The sequence below is a fragment of the Panthera onca genome, chromosome C1 (genome assembly GCF_046562875.1).
Source record: "Panthera onca isolate mPanOnc1 chromosome C1, mPanOnc1 haplotype 2, whole genome shotgun sequence".
NCBI lineage: Eukaryota > Metazoa > Chordata > Mammalia > Carnivora > Felidae > Panthera > Panthera onca.
The window spans coordinates 134,260,343-134,277,097 of record NC_138346.1 but is presented as its reverse complement, the minus strand read 5'-3'; positions in this window follow the sequence as shown (position 1 = coordinate 134,277,097).

Genomic DNA, 16,755 nt, shown 5'->3' with positions numbered 1-16,755 from the left:
ACAGTGATTATTTTTTATAGTATTACATTATTTTAAAGTCATTGCAATTATTTTATCTTAAGAGAAGATGGCTTATACCCTGGAGTAAAGATTATTCTAAAAATGTATGGGAAGAGTAAGTGGCAGAATTATGACTAGAACCCTCACCTACTAATCATAAGCCCATTATTCTTTACTTTAAATGATATTACCTTTCAGAAACATTGATAAAAGACATCAAAATATACTTAAGATGTAATTTTTTGTTGAAAATTATTTCATATGGGCTTAGGTCAAATTTAATCAAAGAAATCATTAAACTGTGTATTAGTTTAAAATACTTTTATTTTTTTATTTTTTTTTATCACTTATGTATAACACCCAGCGCTCATCCCAACAAGTGCCCTTCTTTTTTTTTTTTCAATATATGAAATTTATTGTCAAATTGGTTTCCATACAACACCCAGTGCTCATCCCAAAAGGTGCCCTCCTCAATACCCATCACCCACCCTCCCCTCCCTCCCACCCCCCATCAACCCTCAGTTTGTTCTCAGTTTTTAAGAGTCTCTTATGCTTTGGCTCTCTCCCACTCTAACCTCTTTTTTTTTTTTTTCCTTCCCCTCCTCCATGGGTTTCTGTTAAGTTTCTCAGGATCCACATAAGAGTGAAATCATATGGTATCTGTCTTTCTCTGTATGGCTTATTTCACTTAGCATCACACTCTCCAGTTCCATCCACGTTGCTACAAAGGGCCATATTTCGTTCTTTCTCATTGCCATGTAGTACTCCATTGTGTATATAAACCACAATTTCTTTATCCATTCATCAGTTGATGGACATTTAGGCTCTTTCCATAATTTGGCTATTGTTGAGAGTGCTGCTATAAACATTGGGGTACAAGTGCCCCTATGCATCAGGACTCCTGTATCCCTTGGGTAAATTCCTAGCAGTGCTATTGCTGGGTCATAGGGTAGGTCTATTTTTAATTTTCTGAGGAACCTCCACACTGTTTTCCAGAGTGGCTGCACCAATTTGCATTCCCACCAACAGTGCAAGAGGTTTCCCGTTTCTCCACATCCTCTCCAGCATCTATAGTCTCCTGATTTGTTCATTTTGGTGACTCTGACTGGCGTGAGGTGATATCTGAGTGTGGTTTTGATTTGTATTTCCCTGATAAGGAGCGACATTGAGCATCTTTTCATGTGCCTGTTGGCCATCCAGATGTCTTCTTTAGAGAAGTGTCTATTCATGTTTTCTGCCCATTTCTTCACTGGGTTATTTGTTTTTTGGGTGTGGAGTTTGGTGAGCTCTTTATAGATTTTGGATACTAGCCCTTTGTCCGATATGTCATTTGCAAATATCTTTTCCCATTCCATTGGCTGCCTTTTAGTTTTGTTGGTTGTTTCCTTTGCCATGCAGAAGCTTTTTATCTTCATAAGGTCCCAGTAATTCATTTTTGCTTTTAATTCCCTTGCCTTTGGGGATGTGTCGAGTAAGAGATTGCTACGGCTGAGGTCAGAGAGGTCTTTTCCTGCTTTCTCCTCTAGGGTTTTGATGGTTTCCTGTCTCACATTCAGGTCCTTTATCCATTTTGAGTTTATTTTTGTGAATGGTGTGAGAAAGTGGTCTAGTTTCAACCTTCTGCATGTTGCTGTCCACTTCTCCCAGCACCATTTGTTAAAGAGACTGTCTTTTTTCCATTGGATGTTCTTTCCTGCTTTGTCAAAGATGAGTTGGCCATACGTTTGTGGGTCTAGTTCTGGGGTTTCTATTCTATTCCATTGGTCTATGTGTCTGTTTTTGTGCCAATACCATGCTGTCTTGATGATGACAGCTTTGTAGTAGAGGCTAAAGTCTGGGATTGTGATGCCTCCTGCTTTGGTCTTCCTCTTCAAAATTACTTTGGCTATTCGGGGCCTTTTGTGGTTCCCTATGAATTTTAGGATTGCTTGTTCTAGTTTCGACAAGAATGCTGGTGCAATTTTGATTGGGATTGCATTGAATGTGTAGATAGCTTTGGGTAGTATTGACATTTTGACAATATTTATTCTTCCAATCCATGAGCAGGGAATGTCTTTCCATTTCTTTATATCTTCTTCAATTACCTGCATAAGCTTTCTATAGTTTTCAGCATACAGATCTTTTACATCTTTGGTAAGATTTATTCCTAGGTATTTTATGCTTCTTGGTGCCATTGTGAATGGGATCAGTTTCTTTATTTGTCTTTCTGTTGCTTCATTGTTAGTGTATAAGAATGCAACTGATTTCTGTACATTGATTTTGTATCCTGCAACTTTGCTGAATTCATGTATTAGTTCTAGCAGACTTTTGGTGGAGTCTGTCGGATTTTCCATGTATAATATCATGTCATCTGCAAAAAGTGAAAGCTTGACTTCATCTTTGCCAATTTTGATGCCTTTGATTTCCTTTTGTTGTCTGATTGCTGATGCTAGAACTTCCAACACTATGTTAAACAACAGTGGTGAGAGTGGGCATCCCTGTCGTGTTCCTGATCTCAGGGAAAAAGCTCTCAGTTTTTCCCCGTTGAGGATGATGTTAGCTGTGGGCTTTTCATAAATGGCCTTTATGATCTTTAAGTATGTTCCTTCTATCCCGACATTCTCAAGGGTTTTTATTAAGAAAGGGTGCTGGATTTTGTCAAAGGCCTTTTCTGCATCGATTGACAGGATCATATGGTTCTTCTCTTTTTTTTTTTGTTAATGTGATGTATCACGTTGATCGATTTGCGAATGTTGAACCAGCCCTGCATCCCAGGAATGAATCCCACTTGATCATGGTGAATAATTGTTTTTATATGCCGTTGAATTTGATTTGCTAGTATCTTATTGAGAATTTTTGCATCCATATTCATCAGGGATATTGGCCTGTAGTTCTCTTTTTTTTACTGGGTCTCTGTCTGGTTTAGGAATCAAAGTAATACTGGCTTCATAGAATGAGTCTGGAAGTTTTCCTTCCCTTTCTATTTCTTGGAATAGCTTGAGAAGGATAGGTATTATCTCTGCTTTAAACGTCTGGTAGAACTCCCCTGGGAAGCCATCTGGTCCTGGACTCTTATTTGTTGGGAGATTTTTGATAACCGATTCAATTTCTTCGCTGGAAAATACTTTTAAAAACTATTTGGTGGCATGTTGGCCACATTTTTGCCTAACAGGTCTGAATCTTGATCATGAATATGGTTACGTCATTTTTTTTTTGAGTGACCTCTGAGAACTCTTATAGATGGTACACAGGTTAACCTGTAAAGCGTTTGGTGATAGACAAAGTATTCTGTTCTTTTGAGTGATGTGTAAGATAATGTACTTAAAGAAATGGTGACTCTTGAAAAAAATCCCAATTTTTCTCCTTCAGAGAAACACACACACAACACACACACTCACACACAGAGGAAAAATAATTTAAAATATTAAGAATAGAATAATTAAATAATGTCTACTGAATGGAATATAGGATAAAAATGTGGTTACCTCTTCACATGATCTCATTCTGACATTGAGTCTTCCATTTTCAAAAGAAAAATAAAACAAAGGAAATGATGATAAATGCCACTTCAGTCCATGTTTACTTCAAAGTGATCAAGAGTCTCACTGTTTTCATCTTTTTTTCCTCTGTGTCTGTCTTCATCACATGCATGTGCGCATGCACACACACACACACACATCGTTGAAGATATCTTCTAATTTTCCTTTGTCCCACATTTTTCTTATGTCACCCTAACAATTCTTTTCATTTTCACTTTGACAGGGAGAAAAATTAGTAGCTTACTATCTTTCCTCTTGATAGTTACCTGACTTCTAGAAGTCCAACATCTGTTAAACCCTGGTTGTGCTCTGATTATTTCATGCCTTGTGATCACTCTTTATTCCACCTAAATTTGTAGACAGCAAGTTTTCTGGAGTCTCAGTAATTTGTTGGTATAAATTGTTGGAAGATATTCCCTGCTTTGTGTGTTCTAATGAGCCCTGTGTTTCATTCTGAGTGTCTGTGTCTGAAGATAATAAGCCAGGCAACTCTGTTAGTCACAGACAGGTCTGCAGTGAAGGATGCAAAGAGCTCCAAGTTTAAAAATAGATCTTGCTAGTTGAAAAAATAGTTTGAAACACCCATCCTGGATTTTTTTTACATCATTTGACATTTTATAACTGTATAGAGAATTTAGAAATCTGATATTTGAAAAATTTTTTCTCTTTCCTCCAGAAAAACAAAATAAAACAAACAATATGTATCACTCTGTGAAATGAAAAATGATAGCTCCAGGACATTTCAAAAACATCAGTGTTTGTTTTAAAGGCAGTTTGTGGAGGGGTGCCTGGGTGGCTCAGTTGGTTAAGCCTCGACTTTGGAGACTGCTTCGGATTCTGTGTCTTCCTCTCTCTCTGCCCCTCCCTTGATCATGCTCTCTCTCTCTCAAAAATAAATAAACATTAAAAAAATAATAAAGGTAGTCTGTAGAGAGTTTGATTACTTGGGGTCAAATCTTAGAAATCCAAATAGTTAAGCAGTAAAGAGTACTAAATTTTCCAAGGTTTTATTTAAATATGTTCAAAACATATGGTGGTTTATAAAACTTATTTGTGAACCAAAAATAAGATTTTAAATATTATTGTTTTAAAGAGTTCAGAACAATTTTTGTGTGTTTTTTAATGTCCTGAAAAATCTTTAGCTTCGTGAGAATAAAATTCATCTCTTACTGGATTCTAATTATGTTTTACAAAAATAATATACATTTTTCTTAATTTGTAATATTTGGGGGCTGTTAATCTGGGTGACTATTATATAAAATACATTATTTTCAATCTAGATAAAAACTACCTGTGTAACATTATAGATTTTTAAAATAATAATCTGAGTGTTAAATTTATTTCTTGGCTGATGAACAAAGTAAAATTACTTTGTTCTTGAAGTGGGTATTTTATTTTAACCATACTTTTAGGTGTTTCTTTTCCTTCCAATGACTTTTCTTTTGCATAGGATGGCAAAAAATGTTTAGAAAATTAGTGAAAAGTCTTCCCATCAGCTATTTTTTTAATACCATCCACCCAAGTTTATTTTTTCAGTCACTTAACATGTTTGCATTGTGAAAATACACTTCATTTTCTTTCTTTCTTTTTTAAAGTTTATTTATTTATTTGGAGAACAAGTGAGCATGGGATAGGGGCAGACAGGGAGAATCTAAAGCAGATGTGGGTCTTTGGCTTGAACTCATGAAACTGTGAGATTATGACCTGAGCTGAAATCGAGAGTTTGATGCTTATGACTGAGCAACCCAGGTGCTCCAGTGTGGTTTATTTTCTTATGCAGGACTGTTTACTCAGATAAAATATTTTCTGTCAGGCAGCCACTATAATTGACAATATACACCTGTGACCTATGAAGCAGAATTAATTTCAGAGTTTCTCCCCCTCTGCATGTTTTGTTTGGTTTAATTTTGACATTTTTTTCTTTGACTTTCTTCTTCATTTTGATTTGCTTTATATTGGTCAACATGACTTATTTGGGGATTAAACTAGAATGACTCTAAGTTAGGCAACATGTAGATAAAAAAAGAGCACCTAGTGTTTCTAATTTTATGAAAGTGGACCATCTCTAGTAGTAAACTTAGTTTAGGGGGGACTCGAGGGGAGACTTAGTTTTAGTGAGATACTAAATTAGTTCTTAGGTTTTTCAGAGGGGCCTAATTTATAACCAGGGGATAGTTTAGAAACAGGAAGCATTGAGTGAAGAGGACATTTATACTTCATTCAGTTACCCTGAATGAATTTTTATCTGGCACAATATTTCATGTGATTTTTCTGCCCAGTAATTTCCCAATGGTGAGAAAATTGCCCCTGGAATTGAAGTATAATTTGTATTGCTGGTTTTCTACCAATTATAATAGTAAAATTCATGAAGTACAAAGTTTTTTTTTCTTTTTTAATTTACCTATGCATTAGGTAAATGTGGAATAAGCCTGTCTCTCTCTTTCTCCCTTTAATGTGAATTTAATCAGTGAAACTCCAGGTAAAATTTGAGAGGTTTCCTCATTCCCAGGAGTTAGTTACGAAACTAGACACAGTTTAATATGCCTCATAGCATCTTGGCATTCTATGAAAGTAATAAGGCAAACCCAAGCATACCATGAATACAGTTATTTAAAGTAATTATCAAAATTTGTTAAAAAAGATAAATTATTATATAGTATTATTTTAAAATTATATTGAGAAGAGAAATATTTTCTAGCTGAACTTACCTAATACAATTGTAATTGTCATGGAGCATTATTTTGAATAATAGTAAAGAGATAAAAAATATATATATACCATCTATCAAATAGACCATAAGATGCTTCACATATATTTTCCCTAATTATCTTAACAATTTAATACTAATAAAAAGATACATTTATGCTCAAGTTTATGCAAATGGTAGAGATACAATAGAGGAATGGACACAAAATATTGAAATCCTTTCCTTTGTATCAGGATGATAAATGCAAACTAATGTTTCACTAACATATAGATTTTTGCTTATAATTAATAACTTAATACATTTTCAAGTGTTAAATATTAATTTTATATTTTTAACATTACTTACATTTGAAATATTATTTTCAGCAATTTGAGCAGCTAGATAAGCTAATTAGATCATCAATTCAATTTAGTCCTTTATAAATTACCATATATTATCAATTCAGCTTACTCCTTTACATGAGCATCTGGTCAAGTGCCTTTGCTTGTGCCCTTTAAAATAAAGTTTAAATCTATATATCATCTCACATATTTTAAGTTGTCAGTTGTTTTCATTATACTTAAAAAATAATACAAAGTAATATACATTTTGTGTGTTATAAGAGATTAAAATAAAACTGTTGGTCATACCTTTGAAAGATGTAATGGAATATAAATATCATAATAAATTGATTCCCACCATCCCTCATTTAAAAAGCACATGAACTAATTAAAAGAAATTTTATATTGTTCCTTTTATACTTTGAGCTCATATTCACTTTCTGTTCGCCCCCACAAATTTTACTATACCGTATTTTAGTTCTAGAAATGTATTACTGATCATTTTAATCATGCTTCTCTATGACAAAAACAAGAAAATAAAGTGAATTTTATATATATTTTCTGTAACTAAAAGACTTAGTGCTGATCATTTCTCTTCTGGATACAGATGTTACTACAATTATTATTGTAAGATATTGTAAGGCAGAAGTTTTCTGCTTTAGAAAAGTAAGCGACCTTGGGAAAAATATTCCAAAAGTTTACCAACGTGAATGATTAGTAATTATACTTAATTCTTTTCTTATTTAGAGACACCTTTTAAACTTGATTTTAAAAGATTTACAGAAATGGAAATAATATGCATTTTATTATGCCTTTGTCTACATAGCATTTTTTTACACAGTACTTTTAATTAACATTTGATTTATTTTTGCCAAAAATATGGAACTACGTATATATCTCTTCAATTTAATGAAAAAACTTCAGGGGTGCCTGGGCAGTTTAGTTGGTTAAGCATCCAACTTTTGATTTTTGCTCAGGTCATGATCTCATGGTTCATGGGATTGAGCCCCACCTCTGTGCTGACAGCACAGAGCCTGCTTGGAATTCTTTCTCTCCCTCTCTCTCTCTGTGCCTCCCCTGATTGTGCTTTCTCTCTCTCTCTCTTTATCAAAATAAATAAATAACTTTAAAAAAAAAAGAAAAATGTTCATGTAAACTATTTGGTTAAGGGGCACCTGGGTGGCTCAGTTGGTTAAATGTTTGACTGGCTCAGGTTGTGATCTCGCGGTTCATGAGTTCGAGCACCGCATCTGGCCCTGTGCTGACAGCTCAGAGCCTGGAGCCTGCTTCAGACTCTGTGTCTCCCTGTCTCTCTGCCCCTTCCCTGCTCGTGCTGTTTCTCTTTGTCTCTCAAAAATCAATAAATATTAAAAAAAAAAAAACAAAAACCTATTTGGTTAAGAGAGTCTGTAGTGTCATGCTAATTAGTCACAAAAGCACTAAGTTGATAACTAACATAGTTTTTCAGCTCAAGAATACACAATAATACATACCCTGTAGGAAGCATAACATATTTGAAATTTAATTCTAAGGAAGAATCAAAAATATCTGTAACCTTGCTGCCGGTTTGTTGTCTGGACACAATAAGGCTGAATAGACTCACTATTTCTTCTTATGAATCCTTTTGCTTTGCTTTCCTGGTGCTCTCCCTTCAAGTGATATATTCTTTGTGGTGGAGGCAGAAATTTTCCAGAATTATCTGTTTGCTTGGTACCCAGAAGATTTTTATACTCAAGAGCAAGACATCAAAGTAAGATTCTGAAGGGCTGAGAGTGTATGCCTTTCTTTTGTAAAGTGGGAGAAAAGCCATTGCAAAGCTAGGTGAAAGTGGAGATCCTCTGGGAAGCTAAGGACATGACAATTAGTTCTCTGCACACCTCTAAGAGAGTTTTCATGTACTCCAGTGATACTGTATCTCAATTTGAATATCACTGATATATAAGAAGAACTTAAGTGCTTTACAAATTTATTCAATAACTTCCATAACCCAGTCCCAAATTATTCTTTAAATGTTTCTTCTTATTATAAAATATACATAGCATAAAATGTACTATTTTAAGCATTTTTAAGTATGCAGGTCACTGACATTAAATCCATTCACATGGTTGTGCCAGCATCCCACTGTTTATCTTCAGTACTTTTTCATCATACAAAACCGAGACTGTACTGATTAAACAGTACCCATAGTTACTTCCTCCCCCGACCTACTGCTAACCACTATACTACTTCTGTCTTTATGACTTTGACTATTCTAGCTAACTCCTATAAGTGGAATTATATAACATTTGCTCTTTTTCGTCTAATTTATTTCACTTAACATACTGGTTTCAAGGTTTATCCATGTTGTAGCATTTATTAGAATTTCATTCTTACAGCTGAATAATATTCCATTATGTGTAAACACCACATTTTTTATCCATTCATCTATTGATAGTCATTTGCATTATTTCCACCTTTTGGTTACTGTAAATAATGCTGCTTCAAACATTGAAGCTGCATTCAAACATATTTATAAATCCAAATTACTTTTTGAATTATTTCTTCTAATATACCCACACAAAACTTTTCTGTCTATATTTATCCTTTCATGGTATTACTAAATCTGCAATTTTCTTTCTTCATTCATGTTTTCCAATGAAATCTCTCTCTCTTTTTTTCTCAATTTATATTGTTTTTGTTGTTATTCTCCAAAACCTACTTTAATTGAACGACTGTCCACATGTATGGGTGTATGTCAGGTTTAAGGAGAGAGGTTATGTATTTTCACATGTCTTATATCTTTTGTTCCTTTATCCCCTTCAACATCTAGGAGAGTTTAACAAAATGTAGATTATTTAGAGGTGATTTTTGTGACGTTTGATAAGTCTAATTAGTTCATCACCTTGACTTAAGCATTATGAAAATTTCCTTCTCTGATATCTTTTAAGTTCTTACAACTACACTGCCACATTTCCAATCAGTCCAAATTGATGTGTGTCTAGACATCAATTGGAAATTTAATCTGTGTTTATGTATTTACTAATTATTTATTGAATATTCAGGCCATATGGAAATTAGGCTCACAATGCAAATTTTGAAGCACAAATTACCAATATGCACAATGAGTTGTATAAGTTGAGAACTGAATAAATGAATTTATCGGGTAATTGATTAAATTAAGTTTAAGAGACAAAAAAAAATTGCAATATTTCAAGGACTTAGGAAAAAATTAAAATTTCCAAACAAAATAAATATCTATGTTTGTGTATTTATATGTGTATATGCGTCAAAGAGGCACTGTCATATTGTTTTCAAAATTAAAAGAAAAAGAATAGATTCTTTATATTTAAAAGAAAAAAGAGGCCTCCCAGGGTGGCTCAGTCGGTTAAGTGTCTGACTTCAGCTTAGATCATGATCTTGCGGTTCATGAGTTTGAACCCCGTGTCGGGCTATGTGCTGACAGCTCAGAGCCTGGAGCCTACTTTGGATGCCGTGTCTCTCTCTCTTTCTTTCTCTCTCTCTCTCTGCCCCTCCCCTGCTCATGCTGTCTCTCTCTCTCTCTCTCTCTCTCAAAAAGAAACATTAAAAAAGAAGAAAGAAAACAGAAAAACTGAAGACTTCTGCTTCCATCTTGTAGAAATTGCCTTCCATCTGTAAATAATTAGAAAACTAGGGAAAAAAAATATGAGGAACAGTTGTTTTTAGGGCACAGGTAACAGCATAGGGGAGTGATCCCTAAAATAAGGGAAACAAATGAGGTCATTCTTCTAGTTGCCCCAGCTTGTAGCCTAAAGATAGTTACCAGGTGTCACTAGAAAGAACAGAATTAGACACAGAACTCTATGCTCTCAGATGGAGAAAAAAGAGATCATTTTAAAGAGGGTACAGATGGCTATATTTTGTGGCAGAATAACAGAGAGAAGAGAGCTGTACCAGAGAGAATATTTTAGAAATCTACAAAAGGAACCCTTTAAGTCTTTTGGCTAAATATTGATATGCACATAGATTAGAAGAAATTGCCTAGGGCTAAGGAAAGATCCACTGATAGCAATTGCTTGCAATACTAATGAGCACTCCCTCATACTATGTTACCAGCAGTGAGAATGGAAACATCTAGTTAGGTTACATTGGTTATTGAGAAGAATCCTCATAAGGACCATACTTAGTAATGGGCACGTTGAGTCCTAGAGTAGAAGTTGCTCTGGAGTCATCACTGTAAAATTTAAAAGCAAATAAATAAAGATGATCCACAAGCAACTGTTCACAAACCAAAAACTCAGTATTTCAAAAAGTCATTCAATTATATGCACCATTCAAAGTCATTCATCTACTAAAAAAAGACTGATCAGAAGAAAAAGCAGGGAAATATGAGCCATAATGAAGAGGGAGAAAAAAATCAGTTAATAGGTACTAACACACAAATGACAAAAATACCAAAATTAGCAGACAAGGACCTTAAGTGTCAATTAAACATACCTATGTTCAAGCATGTGAAGGAAACTAAGAAATATAAAAAGGATTTCTAAAAGACCCAAATTGAACTTCCATTGATGAATAATACACAATTTAAAATAAAAATTACATGGAATGGAGTTAAATAAGATTTAGAAATAGACGTAAAGATCAACAAACTTGAATCCGTTGCAAGGAAACTATCCAAGATTAAGTGCAGAGAGAAAAAAGACTGAAAGAAACTGAACAGAGCCTCCATGAGTAGTGAGAAATCACAGATGTTCATCGTACGTATAATTGAAGCTCCAGAAAGAGAGAAGGAATGAAGAGAAAAAAAAAGAAAAGTATATAAAGAAATAATGGCTGAAATGGTTATAAAATATGTAAGCCCACAAATCCAAAAGTCTCAATGAAGGCCAAACAAAAGAAACAAATCAATACCCACCATGACACATTGTAATCCAATTGTTGAAGAAGAAGAAAGTCCTAAAAGTAAGCAGAGAAAAAGGATACATTGTCCAGAGGAACAAAGATAAGAAAGAGAGCAGACTTCTTGTCAAAAGCTCTGCAGGGCAGAGATAATGACATCTCTAAGTTCTGAAACAAACAAAAACAACAGCTTAGAATTCTATGCCCATAAATAATGTATTTCAAGAGAAAAATAAAGGGGTTTAAGACCATTTCTTCCTGCAACCCAGAATTTGAAAAGATTCTTTGCCAACTGACCCAGACACAAACAAACAAAGAAACAAAAAATAAGTTTTTCAGGATATGATAGAAGTCATAAGACACATGTTTGAAGATAGAAATTTGAATTTATATAAAAGAGAAGAACAATGGAAATGATGATTATATGGATAAATGTAACAGGCATTTTCCTCAATTTTTTTAAATATGAAATGTATTGTCAAATTGGTTTCCATACAACAGCCAGTGCTCATCCCAACAGGTGCTCTCTTCAATGCCCATCACCCACTTTCCCCTCCCTCCCAGGCATCTTCCTCAATTTTGAAATCATTTTAAAAGATAATTGAATTTTTAAGACAAAAATAATAATTTATTACCTATAACATATGCACCAGTCAAATGTATGGCAATAATAGCACAAATAATTATAATGCTATGAAACTATAAATCAATTACAAAAAAATATCTAGAAAATTCCTAAATATTTGGAAATTAAATAGCATACTTCTAATAACCCATGCTTCAAAGAAGTAGCCACAAGAGAAATTAGAAAAGAAAAGCATAAAACATGAACATGAAAATATAGAATATCAAAGATACCAAAATGTGTGCAAAAATAGCTATCATGGTATTTAAAACATAATCTAGGAACACCTGGGTGGCTCAGTCTGGTAGGCCTTTTACTTTGGCTCAGGTTGTCATCTCACTGTTCATGAGTTCAGGCCCCACATTGGACTCTCTGTTGTTAGTGCAGAGTCCTCATGGGATCGTCTGTCTCCTTCTCTTTCTGCCCCTCCCCTGCTCACTCACTCGCTCTCACTCTCTCTCTCTCAAAAATAGCATAAAAAAAGAAGCCTAATCAATCCCTTAAAAAAAAAATCTATAGCTTTGAACACATATAAGGAAAGAAGAAAGAACTTACAATATTAAAGATTTACCTTAAGAAATTAGAGAATGTAAAGAAACTTAAAGCCAAAGGAGGCAGAAATAAAGATATAATAAAATTAAGAGCAGGAACCAATAAAATATAATACAGAAAAATAGAGAAAAATCAATAAAACCAAAACTGTGATAAATAATCAAAAAATCAAAAGAATAAAGATGAAAGAGAGCAATTATAAATCTTAGTAAAGAGACACATCAGCACTAAATGCACACCTTATGCCTGACCCTGATAATGGATCTGGACCTGGTAAGCATTCTTCCTTTTCTTGCCTCCAACCAACAATGTTAAACCTTGTCATCAGAGGGCACTGGAGGGCGAGGGATTTTCTCCTCAGGGTTTTGGTGAGGTTGCCACCACAGACCCTTACTCAGTACTTTTTCCTCACTGCTATTTCACACAGTTTCTCTAATAATATGTTCCAGAAGAACACAGCTTTCTCCAGAATTTGCTACCCTCCACCCCACCCATCCCAGTGCTTTCTCTAGCTCTCTATTCCAACATTGTCCACAGTGTAGCTGGGAGCTGAGGGCAGTCTGGGTATGTGCTGAGCCCCAGCCCCTCTCCTTAGTCCAATGTCTATGCACCCACACAGAAGGCCGTATGAGGCTGGAGGTGTAACAAGTCCTAGTCGGACCTTCTCCTGGGCCACACTGGCTGGAGTTCTGCACATAAGTACATTGTGTTTTTGCACACAGCAGCCTCTCCAGCAGCCAGTGCCACCCAGTGCCCAACAACTTCCCAGCTTCCCAGTACCAAGTAAGTTTTAAGACACTGGGCCTTTTAGTGAGTGGTCTCCCTTGACTTCCTAGAGGGCAGATTTCCAGCAAGTCTCACCACTGAGGCAGTGAGCAGGCTCCCTACCCAGTGAGCCAAGATGGTACCATTTCCAACGAGGTGTGGATCTTGGGATCTATGCGCTTTCTAGTAAGCGGTTGCCCTTGATTTCAGCTATGACTGCATTCTTTAGAATTTTCATTAAATCTCATTAGCCAGTTCCCTGTCATTTCACTCCTCTGTTAATTCTTTTTATTAAACTTGAACCTAATACAATCCCATTATATTTAAAACTTGCTAAATTGTATAACCTTAAACAGGCTTATCAGAAGTAAATAATTACCCAGTAAAAATACCTATTGATTGCATGAGAGATCAGAGGTAAATGTTTCACTTCTGGATAACAAAACTTAGAGGACTATGAGTCCACTCTCTGCCATAGTTTTAGATCAACAGTAAGATTTGTGGACAGTATATTTAATTTCCGTGGGTCTTACTTTCCCGTACATAAAGATAGAAAATAAGACTAATTGATATCTAAGTTCTACTTCACTTCTAATATGATTCTAAATCACAATAATTCCAAAATTTATCATGTAACCATCTTTTTCACTGGCATTATGAATAGATTTTTAAAAAATACAATATTCTTGATTCTGGATGTAGAATATTAACATCAGGCACATTTTAAACAACCATGAATTCGGTAGTGTATTTAGCTTAATATTTAGTTTGAAACGCATAAATATAAATCAATTATTTTAAGCAGATAGCCTATATAAAAATTGTGTTGAAAATGAAAGGATGGTGATATATTATATCTAACTTTTTAAAATTTGTTAGAGGCCTTAAATGGGTTTTCAGAATACTAATTTGAAACTAGCACTGTGAGGCAGCTATGTGTGGAGGGAGGATATTCTATTTTTATCATAAAGGAAGTGCTCATTCCCTAAATATTCCTGTCTTATAAGACAATATCTGTATATCTCTATCTCCATTTTTATCTCCAATCTACCCATCTGTTCCATCCATCCTGCCTTAGGGAGAAGGCATATATGTATAACTTTAGGTATTAATATACACTTTAAGATTTTATTTTTAAGTAATCTCTACACCCAATGGTGGGGCTCAAACTCAGAACCCTGAGACCGAGAGCCGCATGCTTTTCTGAGCCAGCCAGGCACCCCCTCATATACACTTTTTTTAAAAACCTCTTATTTTCCACAAGATACTCAGTTTGTGGGAGGAGAAAAAGAAGACCGATAAACCACCAGAATTAACTATAAATTATTCACACAAATCTAGTGTCTATCAACATATTTAATATGCATAGGTTACAATGTTAGAATACTTTCATGACTTTTATGGCTTACCCCATCTTGCTGCCATAAGTTTCCTTATTTACAAGATAGGTTAAGATAGATTTCTCTTATTTTACAGATAAGGGCACTAATATACATATAAACATGGCATATCCTTGGGAGTATTCTCTAAAGTTTTCTGAAAGTCAGGTCTCTTTTGTGCTAATTCCTTTTCCATCAAATAGTCCCCATAGCATCCTGGTGCTCTGAGGTTCGAGAAAAATGTGAGTTTAACAGCTTGAAAGCACAGGGATGGGCCTGGGTCAGTCTACCACCTCAGTTTAGATCATGTGTTTTGCACCCACTTAATAACTACAAAATTGGAAGAGCCTCCCAGATTGAATGAAAAATGTCCTAGAGAATTTTTTATTCATTTATTTGAATAATAAATCATTCATGTATTGACAATATTTTAGAAGATCCAATGCCACTATCATGGGACTCAAAATTGAGTAAATATGGGGACTCCTGGGGTGGTTCAGTCAGTTAAGCGTCCAACTCTTGGTTTCGGCTTAGGTTATGAACTCACAGTTTGTGAGTTTGAGCCCCACATCAGACTCAGCACTGACAGTATGGAGCCTGCTTGGAATTTTCTGTCTCCCTCTCTCTCTGCCCCTCCCCTACTTGCTCTCTCTCTCTCTCTCTCTCTCAAAATTAAAAAAAAATTTTTTTTTGAATAAATATGTAGTGTCTATCTTGGAAAAGTGTAAATTCCAGGAGAAGGAACAAGTATGGAATTGATAAATGCTATAGGATCTTGTATCCTCAACATAAAGTTACCATGACATTTGACAGTTTGGCCAGCTCTGTTAAAGTATACAGGCAAGAGGGAAGCAGGGTCCAGCCAAGGCAGGGCCTTGTGTATTTATATTGAGCTTTATTCTTTATGAAGCTGTCATTGGAGGATTTTATTCAGGGAAGGAAAAGGATCTGAAGGCCATTAAAAGAACAAGAAGGAGAAAAAAGAGAGAAAAAAAAAAAAAAAACCTGCCTGGCAGCAATGTAGAGAATACATTGGAGGTGGTAATCTTTGATGAAGGAAGAGGTTTCAGGAGATTATAGCAATGGTGCAGAAAAGAGATAACGAGGAACTATATTTAGCAATGGCAGTGGGAATTTTAAAACAATAGGCTAGTTAGGAAACATATTAATGTAGTGAAATGTATGTGGTCCCATGAAATGTTCGGTTAGAAATGGTTTTTTAAACAGTGGTTTGAAGGATGACTTTAAGGCTTCTGGCTCTCCTGGTATCACCATGGAGAAGGATAGAATTAATTAGATTTGTCAAGGAAGAAGATTGCCTTTTACATTTTGACTGTCTGAAATGTTGAATTTTTAGTATTCATTGGCCTGTGAAAAATCCAAATTCATGTTATTCCTGAATCAGACCAAAGTGCTGAAATCAATAAAAACCCTTCAGGGTTGTATGTAAATGTTTAAAAACTCTAAGTGGACATCCCCACAGGCTTTTTATATTTATAGCTAAATTCAGAAGAGTAACTGCTTTAACATTTATGTGTGACACATAGAAAAAAGAAATTTATCTTTGCATATAGTGGTATTTTATCACTGAGTAATTTCACTTACTCTAGCAGAAACTAAGTATGTATTATTCTGAGCATTTATGTCTATATTTTGCCTCAGCAGCACAATCATATTTGGGAAATGATACAATATGATGAAGAAAACATATACATCTTCTAATAAAACTAAAGAAATTCCAGAGGTCTCATATGCCATAAAACTTCATGTGTCTTTCTCTGTTGTGAATGGCACATAAAAATAATTTGTTCTGTTCCAGACTTTATTGCAGATATTATGCCACATATCTTTCAAAATGAAAGGGAAGAATTATAAGTTATGAATTGGATCAACTACAGCACTGGTTGTATAAAATAGTTTTGTTTTTGAAAAATAATAAAATGCAAAGTCTGAGGAGGCAAAGATACATTGTATCTTTGTATAAGCAGGATAATGTGATTTATATTTTAATGCCACTTAAGTACAAATA